General features: G+C 44.9%; 1 protein-coding gene across 3 annotated transcripts in view; it reads right to left on the bottom strand.

Annotated features, from left to right (window-relative positions):
- The window catches only part of PDE4D (phosphodiesterase 4D), a 1,296,708-nt gene that overhangs the window by 675,480 nt on the left and 594,612 nt on the right, over window positions 1–26,616 (bottom strand). The window lies entirely within an intron of this gene.

Here is a 26,616-nt window from a genome sequence, read left to right as displayed (position 1 = left end):
TTGGGGTCCAGGAAACGTTCTCTTACAATTCTGCCAATCAGTCAAGTTTGAAAAGCACCTTCCTAGATGATAAAAGTGAAATCCAAATACTAATATTTTAAAAATAATAAATATTTTTAAAAGGAAAGAAAAATATTCAAAGGGTAGAAGAGCAGATCAAATTTAAAGCATTACATTTAATTTGGATAAATGTAAAAGAAAAATGTCAACAGAAATTCAGATTTGTGGCTAATATTATTTGACTGCAAAAACCTAACAGAATCAACAGAAAACACCCCAGTTTTCAAAAGCAGCATTTGCAGAAGCACAGTCCTGCATTTCAAGTCTGTGCTACGTGCACATGGTACAAAGATAATGAGGACTGAGTCACTGACCTCTCCTAGTACCCAGAAGGGAATCTGACTCATTATATTTCAGCCAAGGACGGCAAGCCACTGAAATGCCCTTTCACTCTCTCCATCTTATTTAAGAGGGTGAGAATGAGGATGTGCTGCTGTCGGTTCCGTTTAGGAGACAGTCAGGTGGCCATTTGAAGAGCCCCAGTAGGCAAAATAGTGTGTAATAGCAATCGTGGGAGTGATGTCAACACAGCCAACTTTTGCATATGCTTTCTTTTTAAATTTTTGATGTGGACTTCCCTAGTAAGTTTTAAAATGATATCACATCTTAAATAAAGGGAGTACCAAGTGTTTGCAGATTATATCCTAGTGTTCTGCTCTGTGAAGAATGTGGTTTACTGGCGATGCAACTCCTGCATTTGTTGCCCATGACAACGGTTGTTTACTTGACTAGGCTTCATGTGCTTGGTCAGGTTATGCCATGAGAATTGTATTAAGAAGAATTATGGGTTTGTTGAGTGCCAGCTCTGTGCAGTGAAAATGGTAGAGGGTGGAGGTGGGTGTTGGCAGTGCTTCTTTTGGCAGGAGGCCAGAAATGCGGAGTCCTGGGCATTCTCCATTAGCCTTTCCACTTCCACTGTTTTCCCCCTGCCCTACCCTGGCACCTATTTTCTAGCCTCTGGAAAAGTGTGCCTGTGGGTCCAGAAAGCACCACTGATCATCAGTTTCCTTCTGTAGCTCTCTACATGTCTGCGGCTGCAAGAAACCTTGAACGGGAACCTCTCTTTCCTCTCAGGAACCATCACTGAGAACAACATAAATCAACGATAATTTTCAACAGATTCTGAACTGGGATTTGGAAAGATAAGGTGGTTATTAAATTGAATTATAATAAATGCAGGCTGTAGTCCAATTGCTTCCAGCTCTTCTTCTCCCTCTGTGGGTTAACGAGTGTTTCCAAAGCCAGGGGGCATTCAGAATCCTGAATCCTGAAGCAGCTAATTAAGAGTGCGGATCCACATTATATGAAACATGTGGGTTCCAAGCAGCTGCAAAAACTCAGTTTCCTTGGGCTATTAGAATGCAATGGAGCTCTTGGAATTGCATTTTGACATTCTGCTCCCTGCCTGTGGCAGACAATACCCTTCTCAGTAGGCACTATAGGTCAGGAGAGTACTCCAGGCATAAAAAGTCTCATTGCCACAACGACGAAAACGTAAAGGAACATTTCCTCATGTTCAGACTATGACTCACAACTGGCCTGGTGATGGACAAAGAAAGCCTGAGGCCTTCTCTTGACACATTGTCCAACCAAATGAAACACAGGATTGGTGAGATGCTGGGTTTCATGGCTTTGTATCAGTCGTCTTCCAAAAGGCAGATAAAACCTAGGTAAAGGAGGTTCCTGATAGCTTTTTTCAGCTTTCTCTATTCCTACCTATTTAAAGATTTCACCAAGATAAGAAGAGGATCTGTCACTATATCTCACAGATAAATAAACAAAAGCAATAACAAGAAGTTTACCATTTTCCCAAAACTTTGGACAAGCTGCTATGAACCTGTTTCGTCTCCCAGGAATCTGAGTGTAAGTTATGTGCTTTATTAGTAAAATTGTCACTTTCACAAAGAAAAGTCTTATCTCTTGCCTCTAGCTTCTAATCCATTCTGCATAATGTTATAAAAAAATAGCCTTCCTAAAACATTCATTCCTCTGCTTGACTAACCTTTATGTATATATTTGTGTTTCATGGTAAATAATATACATATTTCTTATCTTCCTTATACCAAGGGCTTTACTGCCAGACCCACATCTTTGCAGCTTCCCCTCAGGGGACCAGGGAGGGAATCGTACACTCCAGTGCTGTGGCTGCAGAACTCTACTGCGCAACATGCTGTGTCCTTGCACGTCTCTTACCCTGCTCATACTATCAGTTGAGGAATTCTTTGTTCATGTTAAAGGTGTCGGTTAACTCTTACTTGCTTTGGGAATCCTTCTTTCTCTTACCAGTGAGTATGAATCATACCCTCTATCACCCCTTTTCACACTTTTATCACTCACAGCACTAGGAGAGGGACTTGGGCTTACCTTTTATCCCCCACATTTACATTGTCACTAGAACACCAAAGGAGGGTGATAAATGACTTGTTTAAGGAAGAGGCAGGTGAATGGGGTACATGGTTAAAATTAAGTCATTGAACTAGACTATACCTAAAGGTGGTTTTAATTCTATAATTAATTTTATAAAATTTCTTGCCCTGGCTGATGTAGCTCAGTGGATTGAGCATGGGCTGCGAACCAGGCATCACAGGTTTGATTCCCAGTCAGGGCACATGCCTGGGTTGCAGGCCATGGGCCCCAGCAACTGCACATTGATGTTTCTCTCTCTCTCTTTCTCTCTCCCTTCCCTCTCTAAAAATAAATAAATAAAATCTTTAAAAAATTAAAATAAAATAAAATTTCTTTGTAATGAGGATTTGAAGTCATTACTAGGAAATTTATCAGTTAGCAGCTGACATGAGTATGCAGTGACATTTGAAATTAAAAGTGGATTTTAATTCACTCCTCTATGCGTCACTCATTTGCACGGAGGTCTCATCACCAGGGCTTTGGAAGCTCCACAGGCTGAAATGTAAAAACTGAGTCTATAAGCAACTAAAATCTGGCCCAATGCTCAAAAAGTTAGAGATTCACCTTAAAAATGTATACACCTAAAACCAAAGCTGGGAATGCTGTGAATATATTGAATGACATCATTAGAACATGAACCTATCACAAATGCTAAACAATGAGTTGAATTAAGAATATTAGAGGAATAAGGTAAAGTTCAATATTTGCTAAAATAATACGCTATATATATAAACCAATATTCTCGGCAACAGTAAAATGGGCAAAAATGTTCTGTGTTTTATCTCAATTGGGTGGATATTGTAGAGAAATTAAAAATGATGACTTTGAAGAATGTTTAATGATTTGGTAAAAGATGTTCACGGTACAGTGTTTCTTTAGAGAGAGGAAGTAGTCAGGGTTTGAAGAGACCTAATCAAGGATGATTCGCAGGGGGTTGGCGGCTTCCTCAGGGAGCCCCCTGTGCAATGGAAGGAGCTGGGCACCAGGAGCCTAGCCCATCACAAGGCCTTGGCTCCCAGAGGGCAGAGCCATTCTGAACAGAACATGCGGCTGTTACTTGAATGCATTCCCAGGGGAGAATCTGTGTGCCCTGGAAAGAGTTGAAGACCTGTAAGCACAGAGTTCTGCACAGTATCAGAGACAAAGGGAGAGAGGTGAGTGTGGCTGGGCAGCTGCCGTGGGGAAGCCTGGCCTTATGGTGTCTGCCCGACTCTCTGGGTGGACAAGGGACCTGCTGAGCTTGGGGAAGACAGGGAGCTCCTGGGCCTGGGGGAGGCGCAGCGGCTCCAGTGAATGGGGTCCTTGGAGACACACCAGGGAACTCCCCAAAATAATTAGATACATTGGTAGGAGAACCACTTCGGCAAATGAGGACAAAAGCTAATGAAATTTAAGTCATTAAAGTAAACACACCTCATTTGTTGCCACAGGCCTGGTAAGGATTATTTTTAAAAAATTTTATTATATAGGTATAGGAGAAACAGATTTAGAAAGCTCACTTATCATAAGCTTCTTATATGTATGATATGTGGGTTTTATTTTTAAAAAGTATTAAAAAAGGAAGAAAACCAGATCCAGAACAAACCCAGGTTCATTTCAGACATCTCTGAGCCCAACAGCAACAATATACTGCCTCACGGGAGACAGTCAGCTCCCTGCTCTCCAGGCTTGGCCAGGGCCTGCCCGACGTGGACAACCACGGTTTCCATAGGAAGGGTCATGCTGACCGGTCTAGAAATATTTCACAAGAGAAAGGGCTCCAAAACCGGGAAGTAGAGCCTAAAGAAGAATATGCTTAGAGTGGGCACACCAGTTGTTCCAAAGAAGGAAGGTCATTTCTAAGAAAAAAAAATTGGCAGAAGTCACGTATGCAGAATTAAGAACAAGGGGTGGGCAGCACAGAGAGGCCGACACACGGCTCTTATCAAGCCCAGTCTCTGAACGACCAGAGCCGTTCCATGACACGTCAGGCCGCCTTGGAAGGCAGAATGTGTGGGGACATTCCGTGTTTCCAGGAAGAAACGATCAGGTCTGTGAGAGAGGCAGTGTCCGCACTGGGTAAGTGATTAGACCGAATGACGTCTACGCTCCTGTCAGTGCTCAGAGTCAAGACTCGCTGGGCTTTGTCTGCTGAAAACTGCATTACTTGAAATTACTGTAATTTCCTTGGCTTCCCCAAAGTCACGGTGTATATTTAATTAGTCACTGCACTGTGAACTTTGTACAGGTATACATCTATTCCTGATGGAAGTGAAAAATAGGCCCTGAGTGGGTATACGCAATATTTCATTCTAGGGTAAAATTGAAACTCTTGCTTTAGTTCCATGAGTGTCCTGGATGCCAGGAAGCCTTCAAATTCGGTGGCTGAATAGGAAAGTCAGGTCATTCAGGGTTCGGCAGAACAGGTATTTGGGGTCAGCTCCCTTTGAGGACCAGAATCAGATTCAGGTCAAATTTCACCCAGAACCAAAGTTACGTGACTCTGACAGCAGACAGAGCACCCAGAGCTGCAGCTGGATGAGCTGAAAATCATTCTGTGCCTTATGAGCTAATATGACTATTCCATTCAGTGTGATCGATGGAAATTAAAAGGCAGGAAGAGTTTTGTTTTCTTTTGTTTTTAATGCACTTGGTGGGAGTGCCACTGGAGGGGGACTGGCGGGGAGGAACTGACTCATTTCTGTGTACTTTATGCCACACCTGTGATGGGGGCACAGGAGGCCTCATGGCACCTTATGAAAACCAGAGAGGTGTGGGGTGTCTTTCTCCTCCAAAGGGGAAAAATGGGTACCTACAGGCAGCAATAGTTTATTCAAATGTAGAACATATTTTAAAGCGCAGCTCTGGTGAAACTTTCAAATGACCACATACCACAAAATAATAACAATAAATATGTTTAAATGTTACATTTCAATTATTGTAGAAAAAAAGCCACTCCTCTGCATTTTGGAACTGTTAAAGTGGCCCAAATTTAAGATTAAAATGAAAAGAGTCCAGAGCAAATGCATTACTTTACCCATTTCGAAACACTCTGGGCTTTGTGCAAAAATAAAGCCGTATAAAAATAGACCTCAAAGACTGAAAATAAGAGCAGATAAGCAATTTCCTAGTAAAGAAAGAGCACTACAGAAATCACTGTGGAGTGTATGGAAATTTCAAAGGGCAGTGAAAATGTGCTCCGATGCCCAATGTGAAAAACAGGATGTGTGACTGACGCTGCTGACCACGACCAGCTCTCACCCCGGGACGCAGGAGCCAGCTGCTGACGTTACTCCTCATTTTCTTTCTCTTTCCTCTTCCTCTCTTTGTCCTCGTTTTTCATCCTACCCTCTGCCTCAGTTCTGGTTCCTCCTCTCCCATGCTCTGTCCCCTGGCCTTCTTCCTTTTATCTTTTCTTTAATGGACCTTAATATGAGCTCAAGTAATTGAAAATTTGTCATATAATATGAAAAACTTCCACCTACTACTGTTCTTCCTGTGCAACCCAGGCAAGTACAACCTGTTTCTTTCTCTGATGGTGGTTTTACTTACACGGCATCCTGCACTGACTTTTCTGAGCTCCCCTCCCCTGTAGCCCTGGAGTGTGTGCCTGTGGTGGGAACAGGGAGGCAGGCACAGGGGCTGCGCCAATCCTCTTTGTGAGAAAGAAAATGCTCTGAACCCCTGACGTAGCAAAGCTCCCTGGTCTGCAGGCTCAGTCACAGGGTGTGCCCAACGTCACAGAAGGACATCTGACGGTGTGTGACACGGACAATGTCCAAAGAAAAATGGCATCCAAGAGAATTCAATGGAATCTTCTGTTTAAAAGTTTTGCATCACAAGGAGCTTAATATTTTGTAAGGCACACACAGTCTAAATATGTTGTCCTTGGATGGAGAACACGTCAGTTCTTGAAAGCCCCAAGAACAAACATTCTCCTTGATCTTAGCCAAAGGCTAAAAAGCTGCGAACACAATGGTGGGGTTCACAGGGTTCGGAGCCACACAAAGCCACTTCAGAGAACCTGCTGTGTGAATTCTGGTTTGTCTCAGCGGATGGCACTGAATGCTCCCTTTAACCTCAGGATTCTGTGTTTTAGAATGAAAACATTGTGTTGGTATTCCTCAGAGACACAGGGAACATGGTGGAGAGGCCAAATACTAGGCACCCCACTCCCCAAATACATGGAGAATTGACTCTCAATCTCCCCCAAGAGTAGTTTGCTTTATTAATATGGTTGATAGTACCCATTTTATTTGCTCCTTCAAAAATATTTATAGAATACCTTCTCAATTCCAGTTGGTCACTGGACTGGAACCTGTAAGAGTTGCAAAATTAAATACTGAAATGCAACATAAAATAAATTCTGCCCCTCAGGTTAGAGGTTTGGGAGAGAGGAGACAGCTCTGGGCTTCGAATCACAGGCCTTGAATTCGGGTCTGCCTCTGCCATTTGCTCCCTGAGCAACCTCAGGTAACTCTCTCAAGCAGCTCACGTAAGCCTCTGGCTCTCACTCCCCCTTATGTCCTCCTGGTAGTATGTTGTCAGAGTCAGTGAGAGAATTGTGATAAAGTGCCCTGGGTGATGTGACTACACAAAAATCAAGCATCCTAACCAAGGCATTTGCACTGTCTGGTTTAGGATACAATGGATGGTTCCAGGACACTGAATGGCAATACAAGAGGTACCTCAAAGCAGCAAATGGTGATTTTACAAAGGTCAAATAACAGAAATCAGTGCCACAGGCTGAGCGGAGACAGAGATCTGTGATTGGTAAGGACACAAAAGGCTTCACTGGGGAGGAAAAGTGGAAAAGAGGACTAAGGTTAAGGATGAACAATACGCTCATGAGCATTATTCCCAACGTGCTGATGTGGAAGCGGGCTCAGAGGTGTCATCACCACCTAAGGCCACACAGGATGATAAGTGGCACCATCTATATTTAGAGCCAGCTGACTCATTTGTTTTTTAATTACAAAGTCTAAACACTTGAAATATTAGCAAAAAGAAAACTCTGAAGCTAAAAGAGGCTGACAGAGTGTGTGTGTGTGTGTGTGTGTGTGTGTGTGTGTGTGTTGGGGGTGTGGGTATGAACTGAGGAGGAAAGCAAGAACATCATGGGAAAAAAACTAGCAAGGAGTGCCGTATACAAGTGACGTATTTGAGGGACTGTGAACAGAAAGTCCAACAGGTGTGGAGGCTTGCACAGCGAAGGGAGAGGAAACGAAGCAGTAAAGGTTTGTTGGGACCTGTTAAATATGCAAAGATGTTTTAACATTTTCAGCAATGAAATGAGGTCTCTGTGGAGAGTCTTAAAACAGGATCGAGATCTAATCCAGGTGGTTTAAGGAAAGTTGGTTTGGTACCGTGTAGAATAATGGGAGAAGAAACAGAGAAATAAGCCTGTTAACAAGTGGTAATGTGTCTCTGGCTTAGGGCAAGGGGGACACAAGGAAACAAACAGATTCGAAGGAAGAACTGAGACAACACAATGACGGATTGGAATTGGGAGTGGAGGAGGTGGCCATGTTAAAAAATGACTGTAGCCCTGGCTGGCATAGCTCAGTGGATTGAGCACAGGCTGCAAACCAAAGCATCGCAGGTTCGATTCCCAGTCAGGGCACATGCCTGGGTTGCAGGCCACGGCCCCCAGCAACTGCACATTGATGTTTCTCTCTCTCTCTCTTTCTCCCTCTCTTCCCTCTCTAAAAATGAATAAATAAAATCTTTTAAAAAATGACTGTAAACTTCAAGCTTAGAGGTGGCAGAATGATGACTGTCGTAAGAGAAATGGAGAAGTGGGGAGGGTGTGGTTTTGCAGGACGGAGAAGTCTGCTGATGAATACACAGCAACAAGACGGTGAAGTGGAGTGTCCAAAGAGCAGCTGGAGAGGATGAGGAGCCCAGCAAACCCGCACTCTCTGCAGGAGTCATGGTTAATGCTGGGCGTGTACGACTTCCATGGAAGGAATAAACTCAGAGACGGAATGACTCAAGAACCGCCCCTTTGGGAAATATCCAGTGTCCAGCTGTGAATATTGCAAACTTATGTCTGTAATGCTGACAAATATTAACTCTGGAATTCTGGGGGGGAGTGTTGCCTTAAATGAAATCTGGAAATGGTAGCCCGGCACCAAAAGAGAAAGAACTGGTCATTTGATTTATTTCTTTTATGCTTGCTTGGTAATAAATGTTTAGTTAATAAATGTCCTCCAATAAATCAAAATTTAATATGAGGCTTACCAGGTGGTGAGACTGTAAGGAAGTAGCTAACTATGACCATCTCAGACTCCACTGGTGATTACAAATGTCCAACAAAACGAACCCAAATATGTTTGTAACTAGATTGGCTTAAGTCAGTTGCCAACACAGTTGAGCCTGAGCATCTTCTAGCCTTTTAAGGAATAAATATCCACAATGCTCATTCCCTAAAAGAAAGAAGTGGCCTCTAGAAACATCTTCCTAGTACCCTTAAAGGCAAAGGAACATCCTAGACAACGATTAATCACTTGACTTGCTTGCAAAGATGGAGAATCCATAGCTTTTGAGGAAGTTCCGCCTGTTCAGCAAGTAAACACGGACAAAGGGCTTTATGTATTATTTTTCCCTTAGGGGTTCATTCACGTGGTGACCCAGATCAATTACATCTTTAAGATATTACTGCTTAGGCATACATAGTGATAATCTGGTTTCCTCCCTGTTCCAGTATGGGGTCATGAAAATAGAGCAATCTAAACAGCTCATGGGGTGTACAGGAGGTTACCATGTAATATCTGCCAATGTGGGAGTTTGCCTGTGTACATGCACACACATGCACATACACTGACACAAAGAGACACACAGAGACACAGATAAACACAGATCTGGACACACACAGACACAGATACACACAGGTACAGATATACATACATACACACAGTACAGACATGCATGACACACAGACACACACACACACACACTGACTCACACAGATATAGACACACAGAGACACAGACACCCACAGACACACAGACACACACAGATACACCTCGCTATCTCTGAGGTAATTCAACAAGCCCTGCAACTGTACTCGTCTTCATTTTCAGAACCCTCGGAGCACAGTCATATTTGAGGAGGAAAGGGGATGAGTCACTCTAAGGTAAAAAGTGCATAAATGCACCTCTTCAAGATGTTCATAAAGAAGGGACAAAAGAACAACCATTTCACTGAACGCCATCTGTGGTGGTGGCAGAGCAAAGCCAAGTGCCCTGAGCTTCCCGGGCAGCCTGGAGAAGCGGCCCCCTCCCTCCTGGCTCTCAGAGCCCCACTTTCTGAGTCTTTCCCCAGGGCTTACATTCCACTGACCTGTGAATGCTCGCTGCACTCATACAGAGTTGCACCTCCTGCTATGTTCACCACTCTTCTTTTCCCTCTTTGTTTTTTAAGATTTTTGTCTCCAAAAGAGGATGCTGTAGGCATCCTGATTACCAGTGTTTTGCCCTGTGCATCTGATAGGTTGGCTATCTCTTTGTTGCTTAGTCATATTTTTTCTGGAGCTTTAATCTGTTCTTTCATTTGGGCCATTTTTTTTCGTAGTGTGCCTGCTACGTATATTATATGAAATGTTAAAGGGTTTTATCTAAGAAAAAGAAGATAAAAATATGAACAGTAAAATGACAGCAAACTCACAGTTATTGACAATCACAGCTAAAATAAAAACAAAAGCAAACTAAGCAAACAACTAGAACAGGAACAGACCCACAGAAATGGAGATCACATGGAGGGTTATCAATAGGGGAGTGGGAGAGGGAGAGAGGGGGAAAAGGTACAGAGAATAAGTAGCATAAATGGTAGGTAGAAAATAGGGGCAGGTTAAGAATAGCATAGGAAATGTAGAAGCCAAAGAACTTACATGTATGACCCATGGACATGAACTAAAGGGGGGAAATGTGGGTGGGAGGGGTGTGCAGGGCAGAGGGGAATAAGGAGGGGATGGGACAACTGTAATAGCATAATCAATAAAATATATTTAAAAAGACAAAAAAGAAGCATGCTTTATAGTAAAAGCCTCAAGTAAAATATATAGTAAAACACACAAATCATAGTTAATAAGGTATGAGAAACAACTCGAATGACACCTTAAACATTGCTTAACCACTAATTTATTGTACAAATAACATAGGAGATGTCATCTCCACTCCTCACGTCACTTTGGTTAGCTGCTGGGCAAATCCAACAATGAATGAAAGAACCGGATGAGGAAAGGTGAAATGTCAGAGAGGCTGGTCCAGACAGTGGGCGGCACAGCTCTCCCACGGCCTGGAGCAGAATCCCTGAGTGATGCAGGTTTCTGGAGGGCCCTGCTTGTGCTCACACCCAGCCACCCCCCCACCCCGCCCTGCCCTGTCTGGGCAAAGGAGCCCCTGTGTGATGAGACTCAGTTTCTCATCACAACACTAGGCCTCTGATCCTGGTGGAAGGGGTGGGCTGCAAGATTAGATGGGCTGAAGTAGGCTTTGCCACACCTTTATCTCCAGGAACATTTTCTGATGGGATTACCTCGTAAAGTCAGGGGCTGAAGTCAAAGGTCAACCTGATGCAGGGATGTTGACCAAACACTCAGAATTCCATAGGCAGTTCCTTTAAAATTGAACATAGCTTTGGTGTCTCTGGATCTCTGTGGCAGAAGAGCCTGTCTGTGAAGATAATTCGAGGCACTTGGTCTGTCTCTGAGGGTGTGGAAAGACAGGAAAAATCAGGAGGTCTCAGGGAGAAAAGTGAAAAGATGAGGAATGCACTGCGTCCTTGGAGCTGGTCCTGCTGAGAGAAGACCCGAGCGGCTGAGATCGCTCATCAGATGCCTAATCTGTGGCAAATGGGTAGAAGTAGAAAGACAAAGTCCCCTTTCCAAAAACTTTTATGAAATGACTGCAGCAGGGAAATCTTGAGATACATAGCATCCGTTTTGTTAAAATAGATTCAAGTGTGACGTGAAAGACTGGAGTAGAAATCAGCCAGTCCAATCCCCTGTTCCACAGAAGGGAAACGGGCCTTGGGCCACACGGCCGGCCGAGTGAGGTCCCTCTCAGTTCCAGGCTCTACCTCCACGCGCTACTCCGATTCGGGAGCTGGTGTTACCGGTCGGACTACAACCACCCCACCCGCCAACGCCCCCGTCCCTGACCCCAAAGACATGGCAAAGTCCTAACCCCCAGTACTTCAGAGTGTGACTGTATTTAGAACATGGTCTTTAGAGGTAATCAGGTTAAACTAAGGTCAGTAGGGTGCACCCTAAACCAAGAGGATTGGTGTTCTCGTAAGAAAAGATTAGGAGACTGGGGAAAGATAGCCAGCTACAAACCGAGGAGAAAGGCCTGGAACAGACGCTTCCACCGTACCTTCAGAGGGACCGCGGCCCTGCCGACTCCCTGACAGAAACTTCTGGTCTCCAGGACAGAGACCAGAAGTTTCTGTCGTTCTAAGCCATCCGTTTCGTGGCACTTAGTTATGGCAGCTTTAGCAGACTGATAATCAGCAGACCTGTCAAATAGCAGACTAGGCTGGAAGGCTTGGCTCCCTAGAATTTTTAGACCACAGGAGCCACTTAATATCCTAAGTTCGAAAAATAAATTCACTTCAAATATTGTCTGGAGTGCAAAGGTCCATAGAAATCCAATTATAAAAATTTACAGCTCAGAGGAGGGGAAAAATCAAATTACTCTTCATGAATATTTAAGCAGGGTTTATGACTGGAAAAATAAACAGGGCAGCAAAATAAATAGCAATGGTGGCGCACCGTGATTAAGCGTCGTCACGGCCCGAGTCCCAACTCTGCCCTTTGACAAGTGTGGGGCCTCCGGGCGGCTGCCGACACTCACCCTCCTCGCTCCGCACAGGTTGTCCTGTAGAGGGTCGTGACGCACCTGGGGCGTTCAACGTGGGGGTTTTCACACACAGTGGCTGGTGGCTGAATTTTAGATGTTGTTATGATTTCTAATGGCAGATAACAGATATAATTTTTTACAAAAATTTTAAAGGTAAACACCCTATATTTAACAACAAAAGTGTATTTCTTTCCTTTCATTTTTGAAGATGACACTTATTTTATGTTTTGTATTTATGCGATTCATTCCGCATTTCTTATGCTAGAGCACTTCGTTCCTCTGAAACAATCGTCAACCGTAGATGCCAAAGGCAAACGTCAGATGTAAGGATATGGATATTCTTCTGAGCCATCCAGTTAACCAGAAAAGCAAAGAAACATTGTATTCGAAGGTCACCTTTTCAGGAACTGGACATATTTCTAACTCGGGTTGCGGCGCTGTGGTGTGGACTGCACTGTCACGGTGCCAAACCACTTCTGAGTGGCCTTAGCGTGTCTTCCCCACCGTTACTGCTCAGAATTTGCAGCGAGGATGGGAATTCGATTTCCTTGTCACACACATCTGAGTGGGATTGGTTTGCTGGGACGAAACTGACAGGCGGTGCTTACTACAACAGATGCTGGAGAGAAAGTGGCTGAAAAATTAACTGAGTCAGAAGCTGTGAAGCTGCTGAAAAAAGTAAAAATGACATGGATAAACCCCGTGTGTGTGGCCATGGGAGATCCTGCTGCTTGTGGGAAGTAAAATGTTATGAAGAAAACCCAGAAATCAGACCGGCTGGTGTGCCGGCCACGGACGGGCGGGAGGCCCAGCGGAGGACACCCGCGGACGGACACCGCTGCCTGCCGCGCACCAGGAACCTCGGGAACCGGGTCGCGAAGAGGCAGCCGCCTGCGTCACGGGAGCAGCTCTTTCCATCCCTTTGCCAAATGAAAACATTCCAGGGAGTGACTTTGTTGTTCTGGAGCCACAAAAACCTTCCTCACGAAGTGAGGTATTGTATAGCTTTTTAAATTGGGGGTGTTGGCAATATAAATATTTTTACCCCTAAGCTTTAGAGAGTCCCACTTAAACCTTAGAAAACGTGTGTCATGGTGCCCCCAGAGACTACCAAGCTTCATCTGCAAACAGAGGAACCACTTCTAACACGGACTCACTCACGGGAGTTCAGAGGGTGTGGCCAGAGCGGGCTATCTCTCATTCCAGAGAGGATGACTCAGACCTCCCTGCCTTCCAGGATGTCAGGCTCTCCCCTAGGGCTGCTCAGACTCATTGATTTATATCATCCTCACAGCGAAATCGCAGGTAGATACCATACACATCCTCACTTAGAAATATCTTGTTTTTAATTGTGGTAAAACAAAACATAAAATTTACCCTTTTTAAGTACACAGCTCAGTCAAGTTAAGTATGTTTGCATTGTTTTGTCACAGATACCCAGAGCAATTTACTCTTGCAAGATGGAAACTCTAAGTCCACTAAACAACAACTGAGATGCAGGAGAAAACTGAGGTTCAGAGACATGAAGTAATTTGCCCAAGGGCACACAGCTAGTAGGTGACAGAGGCCGAATTCAGAAACATAGGGTCTGTCTTTAGCATCAACTATTAGTCATTTAGCTATGAGAAAAACTATAAGAGATAGAAAAATAAACATTGGGGCTTAAATAAGGTATTATTCTGAATGGTAAATACACTTACACAATTGAAAGTTAAAATTACAAATATACATGTAAATACATATGTGCAGACACATGTAAATACATATATACACATGTAGATATATAGTCATCCATACAGAGAGAAAGCTCTGTATAGCTTATCCTCATTTTGAATTAATTGAGTTTCCCCTTTACCCCAAAGGTAAAGATACGAGGTCTGTCCGGAAAGTATCCAGCCATACACTATGAAACATAGAGACATTTATTGAAGAAGTTACAAGATACAAGAAACATTGTACATAGAACAATGGCACCGCAGTCCCCTTTAACGTAGGTACTGCGGGACCTCACACAGTTTTCCCCGTCACCATCAGCTGCCCCATCATATTTTCCTGAATCTCATTGATGGCCTGAAATCTCTTCCCTTTCAAAGACTATTTTATTTTTGGGGAAAGCCAGAAGTCACAGGGCCCCAGATCTGGGATGTGGTGGGGATGAGTCATGTTTCACAAACAAACTCTATGTGAGACCTGGTGCACAAGCTGGTGCACTGTCGTGATGAAGCTGCCAATCACCAGTTGCCCATAGCTGCAGCCTTCTGAATCATCTGAATAGTTTCTGTGGAGGAATGTTCAAGCTTGATGCAAAATTTGATACAGATTTGTTGCTCTATTTGCTCAGTCATTTTGAATGTGATGAACACACAGTAGACATGCTTCTTCAATGGTGTCTACCACCCCCACTTATTAGTACAGTGAGTTCATCATTGTTCACACATGTACATTGCAGTCCTGTCTCCTTGGTGTCAGGTTACATCAAGGTCATGCAAACTGTTTTCGTTATATTAACAATGGCTGGACTTCTCTGGACAGACCTCATTGTCTTTATCATCTTATGGTCTTTTACACAAAAATATAGCCTTCTGTACATACCATTTTGTAACATACATTTTTCACCTAATTTTTGAATATTATTTGATATCTACTCATAGAGAGCATATCATTCAATTGTATGTAAGTGTAATTTATTGAACCAGTCACCTATTGATTTTTTTCAAGATATCACTATCACAAATTATTTTCCAATGAATAACTTTGTACCTGAGTCATTTCCAATATTTGAAAGTAGCCTGCAGACTCAATCTGCTGTTCTGGAATTGCTGAGTCTAATGGCACATGCCTTTGTAACTGATGGATGTTGCCCACTGCCCACTTCACAAGCCCCCAGCACATCCCTCACAGCCTCTCTGACAGAATATGTTACCAATCCTTCAGCTTTTGGCCAGTCCTCTACACCCCCTCCCAACACCTACAGCCCCTCCCAACATCTACACCTGACCCAACATCTACACACACTCACATTCCTTCCCAATATCTACACCCCCTCCCAACATCTACACCCCTTTCCCAACATCTATTCCCCATACCACAACCAGAATGATCCTTTTAAGTAAAAATGTGATGGTTCTACTGTCCCACTTCCTCTCTTCTCTGACTTTTCCTACTAATAACTTGAATATCTTTACCCTCCTGAAATTCGCATGCTGAAGCCCTAACCTGCAGTGTGATGATGAGTGGAGATGAGGCCTTCAGGAGGTGATCAGGGTTAGACGAGCACTCTCTCGCTCCCCTCCCCACTCTGTCTGCCCTGTGAGGACACAGCAAGGCGGCAGCTGTCTGAGAGCTCAGCCAGGACCTGAGCTCCCCTGAGAACCCAGCCACACTGACACCCTGATATCAGACCTCCCGCCTCCAGAGCTGTGAGAAATAAATGCCGGCTGCTTAAGCCACCAAACACGTCCATGGTATTTTGTTATGACACCCCAAAACAGGGCTGTACAAAACAGACTACCATACACCCATCCTTTTTAAGATTTGTTAGAGCTTAGAAGTAGACATGGACAATTGTGGTTTTTTGATTATTTACTAGACTGTCCACTTCAACAGTGAAGGAACTGTATTTGTTTTTGCAAGTAAATGTTCAATAATTATTTGGTGAAAACTAAACAGAAATAAACTCATACATAGAACAAAGTGATGGTTGCCAGATGGGAGAAGTTTGAGGGGTGAGTGGAAAAGGTGAAGGGATTAAGAAGTGCAAACAGGTAGTGACATAATAGTCATGGGGATGTGAAGTGCAGCACAGGGAACACAGCCAGTAATATTATAATAACTATGTACGGTGCCAGGTGGGCACGAGCCTTATCAGGAAGATAACTTTGTAAGTGACATAGATGTTTAACCACTATGTGTACACCTAAATCTAATATAATATTGAATGTCAACTCTAAGGAAAAAGAAATAAAAAATAAGAAATATTAACCTTTTATAATCTTTGATTAAAATGTTTTTCCAGCCTCCATCCAAAAAAAAAAAAAAAACAGTTGTTGAATAAATGAATGCTGACTGGCTGTAGAATTTGCAAATCAAATATAAGTTGAATAGCTAAATTCCATTTGGTCATCCCAACCCATCTTAGTACACACACACACACACACACCTGCACACACAAAGCTATACAAGGTCTGTCTGGGAAAAGTCCAGCCATTGTTAACATAGTGAGAACAGTTTGTGTGACATCAATGAAACCTGGCAGCCAAGGTGAGTGGCCTGGAGTGCACATGCGTGAACAATGTCAACTTCGTTGTACTAGTCAGTGGGGACGGTAGATGCCATTGAGTGAGCATGTGTCCTGAGTGGGTGTCACATTCAAAATGATCTGGTAGAGCAATGAGTGTGTATCAGATTTTGTGTTAAGCTCAAACATTCCTCTGAAGAAACTATTCAGATGATTCAGAAGGCTGCAGCTATGGGCCACTGGTGACTGCCGTTTTTCATCACAACAATGTGACGGCTCCTGCATCACATCTCACATGGAAGCTTTGGTGAAACATCAAATCACCCAGGTGACACAGTCCAGATTTGGGGCCCTGTGACTTCTGGCTTTTTCCCCAAACTGAAATCACCCTTGAAAGGGAAGAGATTTCAGACCATTGATGAGATTTAGGAAAATACGATGGGGCAGCTGTTGGTGATTGGGAGAACTGTGTGAGGTCCCAAGGTGCCTACTTGAAAGGGGACTGAGGCATCATTGTCCTGCATACATGTTTCTTGTATGTTGTATCTTCTTGAATAAATGTGTCTATCTTTCATGTTACATGGCTAGATACCTTCTGGACAGATCTGGTATGTAACCAAAAGCATAGTCTATACACTGTTGAGTACTAATAAATGAAAAGCTATTTTGTTCTGTTGACCACCTGGGTAGAGCTGGGATTTAAAAGAAGAATGAAGCAGGAGAGGGGTAAGGTGTTAAGAAAAATGGAATGAGAAAAATCTGGAGTTCCTATGAGCAACTTTTAGAAAGTAAGGGAGAAAGAGGGCCAGTCGAAATGGCAGAAGGCGAGCATTGTAGCTGCAAAAATAACTGGGTAACTTACTTTTTAATAAGATAAATGTTTAAATACTATTAATAACATTTCACAACATTTGTGAATATAAATTGCCTTCATTTCCTGAAACATACAGAAATGTCAGGCCTGAACAAGTTTCTTTTCTCGGGAGAGAGGATAGGCGGGCGTCCAGGAGAACGAAGGGGGAGGCTCCCTCTGCCATTGGTCCCCGTGGGAAGGGCAGAGCCTGATGGTCACTGCGAGCCATTTCTAAACTGAACTTGCTCTGCTGGGACAGAGACTTGGGGCCTGATGTGATCAGAGGCAGGCTTCACGTCCCTGGGAAAATTCTAAAAGCTTCGGTGAGATATGGGACTTTCCACAATCCGTACAATGGGGTTTTGAGCCAAAGGTCTCTCAATCTTAAGAAACAGGGTGAACTCAGTTGACCCCTATGAGGAAAAATTTCCATGTCCCACAAACAATAACAATCTCAATTATAGTTTGAAGTAGTGGCAACCAGAAACCAGGCTTCCTGTTGTCCTCGAGCAATTGAAGATTCATAATCACACACCCAAGCAGCCCCCACACCCCGCACTGGGCAGATGAACACGGGCAGACGAACAGTGGGATGGTATCTCTGGGAACTGAGGCGGTCTCAGCGCTCTGTTAACTGCAGAGAATGATTCCCAAAGGACCATCTGAAACATGTTGTATGAATGCTTATGTTCGACAGTGAGAGAACTTTAAGGAAGTAGGAACATGCCGTAATATTGTACAAAAAGAATTCCTGGAGGACCTTAGAAGTAGGAGGACTTGATTTACTGCAAAAAGAAGGGATGGCGTCTCATTTTCTGTGAGGTATGTAAAGAATGAGAACCTGAAACACAGGTATGGTTATGAAAGTGAGTTAACAATAATAAAAGAAAACCTTATAGTATTGGGAGAATCAACAGTCATTGTGGGAAAAAGAAGAGGGAATTACTGACTTTGAGATTCTATGCTTGCATGACTAAGGGCAAATACGATTTAGTAAATCTTTGGACCGTATCATGCAAATAGCCTGTGTGAATGGATTTTTGCCTTTGCTAGGGCAATCAGATGGGCCAGACGAAACAGAAAGAAGACTTCTATTGGATTGCCCAGACTGACTTTGTAAAAGTTTGCAGTGTGGTATCATTAGCAGGCAATGATTTGGATACCAAAGGTGGTGCAGGGGTACTCTGAAATTTACTTCTAGATACAAATTCCAAAGTGTTCCCTAAGCTGCAGCACAGGTCTAGGCCTATTGTTCTGTGCTTCCCCAGAATACATTGTCCACAGAGAGGTGCCTCACCTGGCAGAGATTAGACTAAACCACCACCAAGGGCAGGACTCAGGACGCTCCATCGTATAAATAAGGCCAGGATGGGGAAATAATGAAGTATCTGGAAGCAAGGGTCAGTATAGAACCAAAAGAAGGCTAGGCATTAAAAATAAAAAAGAAGACTCAAGTCACTAAAAGTCCTTATTCTGTGACCACCAGGCGGACACAGCGTGAGCGGGTATGAAATGTTTCCCAGTAGAATCATTTTCCAGCCAAGAGTACCCATGACATTACTGACTAAAGACTACCCTCTAGTGGCCTAACCGAAGAACTACAGACACTGCTAAAGCGTAGAATAAAATACTGTGAAAGAAATGGGATACAGAAAATGCGATTAAAAAAATGAAAAGATCTGTTTAATTTTCCCGCATTACCAGGGAAAACAACTGATCACACTACTTAGGAAACGCGGGTAGGGTGGCGAGCGTGCCTGTGGTTACTCGCTCTCGTAACCTGGATGAGGTTGCAGGCCGTCGCCCGTGCCCGTTAAGGTTTTGCTGTTTACAACCTAAACGTAACGCCAGTGCAGTGAGTTTTCTACCAAAGACAAACGGACTGAAAATACAAAAATCATTCATAAAAGTGACCAAAATGAGATTTTTGTTTTCCTCACGATCTCGCACATCTTTCTCAGTTAGCTACAACGTAGGTAGCTGCTGGTACAGCTGGTAGAGTCCAGTCATTTCAGAATCCGTGGGGCTCTCGGTTTCCACACATCTTATTCACTCAACTTCTCGGAGACCCACTTTTAAAAAACATGCAATATGTTCATTGCTGCCCTTCCAATCTTCCTGGGTTGGGGCAGAATATAGTGAAACGCATATAAAAGTACTCTGCAAATTCCTAATGAGCTACGTAAATATTTGCCACTATTAGTCTTGAAGTCTCTAGGTGAAGATGGTGAGGTTGGTGAAACAGATGTTTGAAGATGCAATTTAAATTTATTTTTACATTTTTAAAAGATTTTATTTATTTATTTTTTTAGAGAAAGAGAGAAACATCAATGTGTGGTTGCTGGGGGTCACGGCCTGCAACCCAGGCATGTACCCTGACTGGGAATCGAACCTGTGACACTTATTTTTACATTTTTTAAAATTAGCAAATTAAAAAAGCTATCTGTTCTCAGCTAGCATGGCTGACTTACTAAAATACGTCTGAGTAGGGCTGAGTGAGTACCTGAACCCTCAGATGTAGATTTACATGTGGAATCAATGACTGAAATAAGACAAGTGTTTTCTCATGGATCCTGAAGTGTATCACTCTAGAAGTCCTCTTATGTTGTTAATGTTTTTTCATCAGTTTCATCAAGTAACGTAGACAGATTGCTCTAAATTATTAATATGGCTAAAGAGAAACCATAACTAAATTTCACACCATGTTTAATAGTTCGGAGACATGAGGGCCCAACCATTGGAAAGGGTCAGAAATGAGGGAGTTAATAGGTGAAACCTGCTGGCACAATCATTACTTAATAACGAGCTATTTCCTAGGTTTCCAAGGATGTCCAACTTGCAGCCCACAATGTGGCCTAGGATGGCTACAAATGCGGCCCAACACAAAATCGTAAATTTATTTAAAACCTTATTTTGCTCCGTTTTCATTAGTGTTTTCATTAGTGTTTGTGTATTTATTATGTGGCCCAAGACAACTCTTCCTCCTCCGGTGTGGCCTGGAGACGTCAAAAGGTTGGACACCCCGGGTAGCTACTGACTTATTATTTTTAAACCTGGTGGTATCTATCTACTAACTTTTGGGGTGGGATGGAGATCAGTTGACCTCTTTTACATTAGGTTGGCAACAACTAATTTGAAACTGATGAAATATAAGCTAATCTCAAGTGGCATTATTTAACTAAAATCAATCTGTTTCATTTTCAAAACCAATGGGATGGTAGACAGGAGCTCATCACATTTCAAATGACATGGCATTGCTATACATCTTAGTATTAAAGTCGTGCTCTTGTTTTTGTGTGTAATTGATTTATAATGGGAAAAATGCCCCTGGAAATTAGGGGACTGTTTCACAACACGTTATTACTCCCACAATCCTCTTCGAGTCATTAGTTGTGAGCACGAGTTCTTTCCTGCCAAGTCCTTGTGGACAAACGACATTGAGACAGAAAATGCAGAATCTGGCAGAGTTTATTGTCTCTCATTTCCAGCTCAGAGCCGGTTTATCTAGAACTCAGAGTGAATTTGTTTCGTGCAACATGCAAATAGCAGTTCATTATATTTTTCTCGTTTAAGGCAGCAAAATTCAAAAGGAACACAACCGCAGGAGGCCCGGCAGTACCGCAAGGATGGGTGTTTGTGAAAATAACCCGCTGGGAAAGGAGTGGTTCTCTTGAAGCACACGAGGAGAACCAGGTGTTTCAGGAGCTCTGAAACTTTTCAAAGTATTAGAATCTCCTGGGAGTTTTTGACCCTGTCTGCGCCCAGCCAGCAGCCCACATGGATTCAAATGGAACCTCTGTGGCAAGACCCAGGCACCATTAATGTTATTATTATTTTTAAGTTCTCTGAGTGATGCCAATGTGCAGCCAAGTGCGAGAAACACTTTAGTTGAGAAACACACACTTCAAAGAGTGAAAGCCATGCACTTTCCCCTCACTGGTCACGATATGATCATAGATAATTGTTATAACCTCCCTATTCTTATAGTAGCCAGGGACACAGCTTCATTTAGAAGGTATGTTAACAGATAAGCAAACCACACGCAGGAGAAAAGCAGGGGCTATCTGGATTCGATCAATGGACCGGCAGAGAAAGTAGTGGCTGAATTGAATGGCGTGTCCAGGGCTCCCTGCTGGGGACTGCAGGGCACAGGCAGGCCTGTGGCCTGAGCCTGCGATCAGGCAACTCCCAGTGAGCGCACCAAGAAGAAGTAAAATTGTGCCCCAAACGAATAATGAGCAGAGCTGTATTGTAGGGCAAAGCAAGATAATAAATAGATGTTAATGATTAAGGAAGGTAAATATGACCACAATACCGAAGTTACCACCTGGTTGATTCCAAAGATTTTTTGGGGGAAAGGAGAACCTCACCCGTGGGACATGGGCTGGGAAGAGAAGGTGGTCTTCTCCCGCGGGCTCTGAGACGGGGTCCTCGACCATGTGGTGCCCAGACCGCAGCGTGAGCATCGTCAGGGCGCCCGTGGCACAGATGCAGCCTCGCCAAATCCGACACAGGGCTGGGGGTGGGGGTGGGGGAGGGGAGAACCAGGAGTGACGGCTGCTGGTGGGTGTGGGGTCCCGGGGCCATGAAAATGTCTGGAACTGACTGTAGCGGCGGTTGCACAACTTCGTGACCATACTAAAAGCCACTGCGTGGTGCGCTGTCGTGCATGAATTGCAGGGTGTGTGAATTAATTAAACTGTTAATATAGTAAGAAAAAGGCAAATTAAGTCTCCAACTAGTGGCTCTCTAACTTCAGCGTCCCTGGGAATCTTGTTAAAAACACATAGTCCTAGACTACTCCACCCCCAGACTTGTCACTCGGAGGGTGGGGAGAGGGACCCAAAATCTGCGTTTTCTTCCAGTGCCCCATCTGACGCTGGCGCTGGGAGAAACACCGGCGATGCTGCGGGCCCCTCCTGGAGAAGTGCGGGCTTCCAGTTCCGAGGCCGACTGTCCCCCAGCCGCTCCGTGGACAGGAGCAGACGCCCCCCCCCATCACTCTCTTTTCTGGATGCATCCCTAGCCTTCTAGGAGTTTATTTTCTCAGCGTAAAGGGGAGCGTTCAGAGGCAGCCCCTTTAAGCCAAATGTGTATATTATGAGAATTAAATTTCCACTCAGTACAAGTTCAAACATAACTTTTAAAAGTGAAGCAAAAATGAATGAAAAGACCAGAAGGCCTAACAGGGACCTTCCTTTGCCTGGTGTGCACCTCCCCCAACTGTGCAGCCCGGGGGTCTCGCATCGCGCGGCCCCTAGTCACCCACTTATCCCAGGTGGTGGCCACGACTTCGCGCAGAGGGCACCCAGAACGGCGAAGACGGCCCGGGGTCAGCCGTCTGCTGGCGGGAGCCGCTGAGACAACGTCAGGACTTGAGGAGGTAGAATCACGGCCTGGAAGCGTGTCCCGAAAGACGTCCAGGTCCTCACCCCGGGAACCAAAGGGGAGTTAAGGTTGCAGATGGAGTGAAGGTTACCGGAGTAGGAGATTAGCCTGGATGGTCCAGGCTAATCTGGATCGTCCAGATTAGACTAGATCGTCCAGTCTAGCTATGAGGTAGAAGACGCAAGCCGGAGGGTAAGAGAAGATGCGCTGGTGGGAGCAGGTCCGAGAGAGGGGACACCGCAGGCTCTGGAGAGGGAGGGAGGGGCCCTGAGCCAAGATGCGGGGTGGGGGGGTCTCCAGGAGCTTCTTACATATGGGAGAGAAAGAGCAGCAGCAGCCACCCGCGCCTGCGTCCTCAGCCAAGGGCAACCCCCTTCCCTGCTCCGGGCCGCTTTCACCCGGCGCCCGCCCGCGGGGGATGGCAGGGGGCCCTCCCTCTCCCGCCTCTGAGCTGCCCCGGGCCGCTGGGCCTTCGTCCTGGCGCCTGGGGCTGCAGCCTGGGCGGGGATGATGTCACCATGGGCCAGGGTCACGGCTCAAGCCTGCACAGCAGTGCCCGGGGCCCATCCCACGGCTTCTCCTGAGAACAAAAGTCTCTGTGTGGTCTGGGATGATACCCGAAGTTGAGCAGTCCGTCACCCACGTCTACCGAGGCGGAGACGTCCCACCCGCCCAGGCTGATGCAGTCCCGGGTACTTCAGTGCCGGATAGGTCATTTTTGCGGAGAACCGCTCAAGAGGACAGCTGCGCTAGTTAAGGTCTTAAAATAGAAGCTCTAAAAACCACAGGAGCCTGAGGAAACAGTGCCGTGAATGCGAATTTGCTGATTTCAGGCTCTGAGAAACACTTACCACCTTATATTTTGTACAAGGCTTATACTGTTTTAGACATCTGACACGGCTGTCCCTCACTTCTCTTTAATTCCTAACTCTCTGTTTCACCTTATTAAAAAACAGAAACACGAAATCTCGAGAATGGATGAATAAATGATGACGACAGGGGACAGCACGGACAGATGTCCCAAACACAACGCCGACCTGGCCGGCCAGACGCAGGTTCCTACAGCGGCTCCACTCCCGAGAAACTCACGTAGCCGCCGCGCACCCTGTTCGGCACCAGAAGTCCAAGAGTGAGGGCCCGGGCGTCCACTGCAGGACTAGGCTCTGGGGCTTCTGTTTCTTTTTTTTAGATAAATCTTTTCTTTTCTTTTTTTTTTAATTTATTTATTTTTAGAGAGGGAAGGGAGGGAGATAGAGAGAGAGAGAGAGAAACATCAATGTGCGGTTGCTGGGGGTTCTGGCCTGCAACCCAGGAATGTACCCTGGCTGGGAATCGAACCTGGGACACTTTGGTTCCCAGCCCGCGCTCAATCCACTGAGCTACGCCAGCCAGGGCGGGCTTCTGTTTCTTGATCCTCAATCCTGACCTCAGTGTGTTCGCTTTGTGAAAACTCCGGCTTAGAGTTGGTGCACTTGCATTTATGAATACTTTAATGCAAAGTTCAAAGAAATGTAAGCATCAGGTAGGTTAGTGCTATGTGAGAACTGGAAGAAGTCAGGATGCCTTCACCTCCCTTTGGCACCACAAAACGGGTGAGAGGTTGGGCACTGCTCCCCGTTCACGGGGAAGGTCAGGGGCATGTCGTCCTCTGCCGTGGGCGAACAAAGCCCGGTGCACCGCACTATCTGGTCTTTCTTTGCAAGCCTGAAACCAAGAGAGGACTGTGGGGATGGCCAGTTTCTCACAGTCCTGGGCCATTCGTTCTGGCACCGATGAAGTAGCCACAGTTTTGCGCAGCACCCTGACAGCTGGGTGGCGGTCTGTGACCAGAAGCATGTTCACTCCCCCAGCCTGACGGGGCCACACTACTGTCGGGTCACCGCCCCGTTTCCAGCCGTGCCCTACATCTTGATCTAATCTTCCGACCCTTTCCTCTCATTGTCCCACTTCTCTGTGCCTCTCATCAAAACCTACCTGTTCTCATTTTACTGTCACAGAATCTTTGGTAGTAGCGGGTTCTTTAAACTGGTGGTCCTCAATCCTGGTGGCCCATCTCTGTTCCTTGGAGGGTTTCTAAAAGCACGGGTACCTGGGCTCTCCGCAAACTCATTACACAGGAATTTACAGAGATCCACCCCTCCCCAACCCTCCCCAGCCACATGGGCACCTTTATAACCTCCCCAAACAATGCTAATGGGAAGGCCGGAGTTGAGAAGCTCTAACCCAGCTTACGAAGGTGACTGAACATTGTTTATGTGGCATCCCTTTCCAAGGCCGTAGCTGAAGTTTACTGCCGCCTGAGGACCTGAGGAAAGGAGAGACTAACTTAACATATTGTCCTCCAGCCCCGGCCTGGGCTGCGGTTGCACAATGCTGACCAACTCTCCCTAGCTGTGGTCACAGACTGGAACAATGCCAGCACAGATGTCTCCTCTTGCAGAAGGAGTGCCTGGCTAAACCAATATTTCCGTTTTAAACAAATAAGGTTGTAAGGCCTCAGCTGAAGAACTAAAGGTGTGAGCGTTGTCCTAATGGATTTTTAATCCTGTGTAAAGTTCTCAGCTGATAACAAGGTGTAAGTTTTACAAAAACATTACATTCATATGAAATTATATTGTTTCTTTGACTCAAATTTATTATTTCTAAATTCTAAAACCTAGGAATCTTAAGTGTGAGAAAAACGGCAATTAAAACTCCTACTTTCTTTTAAAGACTGTTTGAAGTAGGGGGAGAAGTATTTTTCCTTGATTTTGTTTGGTGGTAGAAGTCACGGGGGGAGGGAGGCAATACATGGAAGGGTTCCCACAGGTGGACGGCAGCCCACAGCCCCCGGGCTGCCAGTACTGCAAGGTCAGCACTCCACAATGTCAGGGTCTAAGATCAGGCTTCAAGCATCTTTTTACCAGGGTTCAATATTCCCCTCAGGGCAAAAGGAAGACCTGCTCTGGGACGCTTAGAAGGCCTGATCTGCCCACTGTCCAGCCCTGTCTGTTCTCTGGGATGAGCATTCCTGGGACCTGGGAACATGTCCACAAGGAGCCCACTGCCTCCTTTTACACAGTGACCTGGAAACTGAAATCTTTGAGTGGCTTACCCAAAGGACTCAAGCCCACCAACATGGCCCAGGCGGTCTCTTTTCCCCATCTGCCCTCTAGAGGGCAGAGATGTCATGGGTGGGTACAGTCCTAGGACTGTGGGGCTGCTGCTTCAGTGGTGAGAGTGGATGGTGATTGATCAGAACTTAAGCATGTGGCCTGGGATGTCCCCACACAAGCACAGAGGTGCCTCATGGTTCCAGATGGAGGCAGATGGAAAGAGAAGAGTGGGTGACTTGAGAGACACTGAGAGACTTGAAAATGCTAAATTTAAACCTGGCCTTACCCTGGCTGGATAGCTCAGCTGGTTGGAGCATCACCCAATGGATCAAAGTTATGGATTCCATCCTAGGTTGGAGCACATGCAAGGATAAACCAGTGAATGCATAAATAAGCAGAACAACAAATTGATGTTTTCTCTCTCTTTCTCTCTAAAAATCAATCAATAAATAAAAAATTAAAATAAAATAAATCTGGCCTTCCAGGTTATTAGGAAGGCATATTTGGTATTTGTTGAGGTAGGAGGACAGACCTCTGACAGACCTCCACTGAGATAGAGGATAAAGCCTAACCATTAATGCTCTGTATTTGAACTTGACCGTCCAGGTATAGGCTTATTTGTCCAGGAAGGAGATTCAAGCTTCCTTAAATTAACAGTCTGTTAGTGTGCTCTACAACTTTTAAGTTTGTGGGTATGCGATATCTAGTTCTCCACCTGTGTTTTTATCTCACAGA

Source organism: Phyllostomus hastatus, unplaced genomic scaffold, assembly GCF_019186645.2.
Source record: "Phyllostomus hastatus isolate PE091 unplaced genomic scaffold, TTU_PhHast_1.1 phas_contig_58, whole genome shotgun sequence".
Classification (NCBI taxonomy): domain Eukaryota; kingdom Metazoa; phylum Chordata; class Mammalia; order Chiroptera; family Phyllostomidae; genus Phyllostomus; species Phyllostomus hastatus.
Note: the sequence above shows the minus strand (reverse complement) of the source record. Positions and strands in the feature narration are given on the sequence as shown.